Genomic DNA, 4375 nt, shown 5'->3' with positions numbered 1-4375 from the left:
GAGGAGGAAGATACGGGCTGTCGAAGTAGTTGGGTGAAGTTTTTATTTTAATTTAGAGAATTTACGGTTTAACCCCTGAAATTTGGTGTAATTTGTGTAAGTTGATTCTAGTTGAGGGAGGCAAAATGCAAAATCCTAGTGTGAAAAGGGCAACATACTATCGTAGTTTTTGGCTCGAGGAAACGACACCTTTGGCCATGACAATTAGTAATATAGGGTTAACTAGATTGGTGGTCCGAGCGTTGCAGCGGGTTTCATGCATTCAAACAGAATCATTACTTTTTAGCTACAATATGTACATCGTTTATAGTTACTAGATTGGTATTACACGACAAAGCAAAATCTGCGGAAGCGGGTTCTAACTTTTCAATCAACCAAAGTGACTCTCCTAATGTTGTACCACCAATTTCAAGTGGAGATTCACTTCATGTTTAACACCAGTATTGTCAATATTGTCAGGTGTCCATCTGCTAGCTCTCGGGTCCGTGTCATCAAGCTTCTCTACTTTAGGCACCTACAAAGTAAATTCATACGCATTTATCTTAGTATGTTGACAACAAATACACTTATTCCTTAGTGTTATGTTCATTAATTCCGGAAGAAAATAATAGATGCATCATACCTTCAAAGTAATTGGTGTGTTGAGTTGCAGCTTAGAATCATCTTGATGTTATCATTCCGTTTACTTAGGAGTGGGTTGGTTTGGATAATGCTATACTCCTAAGTCTTAAAGGGTTAAAATGGTTAAATTCATATTTTAGCCAAAAAAGAAAGGGGTTTAACTGGTCAAAATTAGCCTAAAGTGTGTTTTGATTTAAATGCATATGCATATAACCTACTAGAACCTTTAAAAAAGCAGTTAAATAATTAATAAAAATGAATTTAACTAATCTTCAAAAGGACCATAAAAGATGTTCTGTTCATTGAAGTTAGGATGAAGAGCTAACAAAGCAGGCACCTTATCAAAATAATACAAAGCCATGGTTCCGCAAAGGATCTTGAATCTGTATTCATTGCCAAAACTATTTTGGTTGGTGAATTTGTTAAGTATCATAACTGTAGTATTTTTCATATTGTTCGAGCTGAAATTCTAAGAAGTCATTTATATTATAGCACTTAAATTATTTGATCTGTTTCTTGCAGCGTTTTACCAAGTCCCCAAGAATATTCAGGTTAAAACACTTGCATCTAACTATAGTTGTTCTCATAACTAAATCTAACCCGCCCAATTCACCACCTTTGATGTTCACATGTTTTAAGACAGACTATATTAATATTAAGTGTCCACAGTGGGGGAAGCTTTGATCCGAAGAAAGGCGCAAGTTCGATTCTCAGTCTGGGCGCCCCGCATGGAATTATTTCTCCCTCCGGGGGGAAATTTGTGAAGTGTTTCGGGGGTCTAGCTAGCTGGGGTAAAAATCGCCTTGCCGTCACTGTGGTACCTGGGAGGAGGTACTTTGCCGGCACAGGTCTCTTTCGGGGTGGGATTGGTGGGTGCTACGGCACACAGGGTTAGCGTGTCCCTGCCAACTTACACGTTTTGATCCGAAGTGTATATTAAAAAGAATGTTGTAAATAAATAAAAGGAAAAAAGATTGGTGTGTTTAATTAAATTATTTATATAGTCATATATGGAATCCATAAAAATACCTTGGGCGGAGTGTTGATATTTCCGATTCATTAGTATTTACGTTTGTGGATGTCCAATTTCTGCTGACTGTGAGCTCTCCTGTAGATGCAAGATCACCAAACGTTGAAGAAATAGTAGTAAAGAAACTATAATTTAGTGAAAAAAGTGTGAAGGTGCAACATACCTTGATATTTGATATTTCTTAGTTTTAGCAAACTGGATTAGTGAAAAAAAAAACAACTGTTCTACGGAAATAATTAGAATTTTGAAATAGAACATCAAGATGACCCATCAACCAGTTGACAATCTTTTAAAACACTCACATGAAAATCCATATCTACTTACTCATATCCTCGCCTAAAAAAGGTGAGTTTTAAAACGCTCAAACGTACATGGAGGACAACAATCACATAACATGTTATCAACATAGATGTGTAATGTGTTTGAGGTGAACCTGACTTAACCCATGATGGACTATTACCCATTATGCCCATGTTGCATTATCAGTTATATACAGTAGATATATGCCTATATGCTTGAGAAGAACAAAAATACCTTATATAGGTCAACGGTCTCTCAACATTTTCAGCCTCAACGCTGCAAATACAACTTTAATTCGTTTAGTGGCAGGTGAGTCACCACTACTATTTTGTGCGTAAATGTTATTTTCAGCTCTTGATAATCTCTCTAATATATTAGTTTATATTTTGTTGGATAGGGTACCATCATCAACTATATTTTTATGTCCAGACATGTGTTATACTTTCTGAAAAATACAATCGTTCCATATTAGAATGGGCTACGGGTAAAATATTTGCAGTAAAACCGTTGCACTACAGAGTATAAAATTTAAGGAATAAGAATACAATCAAAGTGATAACACACCTTTCCTAACTTTAAAATCAAAATAGAAGAAAAGGCCTATCTTTCTTACTAAACGAAGGAAGTTCCATTTTCGATAACCAAAATGAAAGAGTCAATCAGTCGCTCACAACGCCATCCGGCGGGAGAGCTATTTATGCTAATGACCCTTTCTATCTAGTACGGTAATTGCTCAGACGACTCCTTCTCCAGAATGTCACTTATACTACGTAGTATAAATTTTAAGAATAAGAATATAACTTCTGACTTATGATTCACTAACAGTTTTACAAATAAATTTTACACATATAGTAACTATCATATGAAATAGTTGTAATATATTTTTATGAAGAATGATGTGCAGACAGCTGGTTAAGCATGTATTAAATAATAATAATAATAATAATAATACAACGCTTATCAGTATGAACTTCATGATAGAGGAACTAACCTTCTCTTCTTTTTAACATGTATTTCACCCACCTTCCCCTGCAACTTCATCTTCAGTTTCAAATTCAGTTCTATCACTAATTTTAAATCAAATCATCAAATTAATCTTCAAATCAAATAAATAATTTACCCATAATATTAAAGCCTTAATTTCTTAAGAAAAACAACAGTAAGTGTACATCAACAACGATTGTGGGTTCTCCATTAATTAAATCTACAGTACCTGTACATCTACAACCTCTAATTAAAGCTTCAAACCACCTTGCATAGTAACCCCATTTGTGGGTTCTCCATTACCTATATACATCAACAACGTTGTTACTGAGTATATCCAAAACGAATCGAGCAATTACTAATCCATAAAAGATGATTAAAAAATCATGGAGTTCGAATGAATACCACCATATTAAGAAAAACAAAGCAGAACAACAGCAAACACTTCATATAAATCTAAAACTTCCAGCCATCATAGGATTTTGGCTTTTTTCGACAGAGATAATCTTTGGTCGTCTTATCTGGTAATGAATCCAGCCATTTTGGTTACGAATCCAACTATTTTGGTAACGAATCCTGCTATTACGCTTTCTGTTGTAACATTAGATTATGTAGAACTATACCTCTCGTCATCACTATTGAGATCCCTATCAGTATGATCAGCAGTTTTGGGCTGGAGTGTTAGTTAGTGTTAATGGGAATTGTTTGATGAAGATGAAGATGAAGATGAAGATGGAGATGGATTGGTCGACTTTATTGTTTCAGGTGTTTGATTTAGGGTGTGATTTAGGGAACAAGGTACCAGTAGAACGTGAGGATTTATTAGTAAAAAAAAAAAAAGAGAGAGAGAGAGAGAGAGACGGCTAGGGTATAACAGTGTTGTAAAAGTGGATGCCTCCGTTTTTTTTGGTTCTCCGTCCCGTTTTTTCTGAAAACGACTCAAAAGACGGTCAAAGCTAAAAGTTCGGTCAAAGGGTGTCAAAGACGGTAAAAGTTGGTCAAAACGGTCAAAATCATTCAAATTTTCGCCAAGATGTGATATGTTTTTAAATGAGGGTTTGTTTTCATTTGTTGGGCCGCACTTTTCTCTGTGTCCTTACTAATTATGTACTCGGTAACATTAATTGAGTTTGAAGTTTGATTTTATTTAAATTCAAGTTCTTATTTAAGAAATTTATGGTACATAATCAACTATTTTATACATATATAAATATATATTTAAGAAATTATTAATAAAGTCAACGTTGGTCAACGACTGATGCGTCCCCGACGCGTCCCCGACTCGGCCGACGCGTCCTTTTTAGGTATCTACCGATGCGTCCCCGACTCGCGACTTTTTCAACCTTGGGTATAACAGTGGAAAAGGGTGATGGTGCGGAAGGGTGTTGGTTCTCCATTTACGGTAGTTAGTATGTAGTTACATGTAGTTAAATTAAATTA

The 4375-nt window shown here is 35.3% G+C and overlaps 1 long non-coding RNA gene across 4 annotated transcripts; it reads right to left on the bottom strand.

Moving 5' to 3' along the window:
- Window positions 1-222: 222 nt before the first annotated feature.
- Window positions 223-3754, bottom strand: LOC139857179 (uncharacterized). 4 transcript variants are annotated; one of them, XR_011762375.1, is made up of 7 exons: window positions 3341-3754; window positions 3165-3238; window positions 2943-3018; window positions 2186-2227; window positions 1651-1729; window positions 623-1004; window positions 223-514 (listed from the first exon to the last, which is right to left on the bottom strand). It is a non-coding gene; the product is annotated as an uncharacterized lncRNA (long non-coding RNA). The 4 variants fall into 4 exon arrangements; XR_011762373.1 differs by having other exon boundaries at window positions 223-726; window positions 959-1004; XR_011762372.1 differs by having other exon boundaries at window positions 223-1004.
- Window positions 3755-4375: the final 621 nt, after the last annotated feature.

This window comes from Rutidosis leptorrhynchoides, chromosome 7 (genome assembly GCF_046630445.1).
Source record: "Rutidosis leptorrhynchoides isolate AG116_Rl617_1_P2 chromosome 7, CSIRO_AGI_Rlap_v1, whole genome shotgun sequence".
NCBI lineage: Eukaryota > Viridiplantae > Streptophyta > Magnoliopsida > Asterales > Asteraceae > Rutidosis > Rutidosis leptorrhynchoides.
This window is presented reverse-complemented; position numbering and strand designations above follow the sequence as displayed.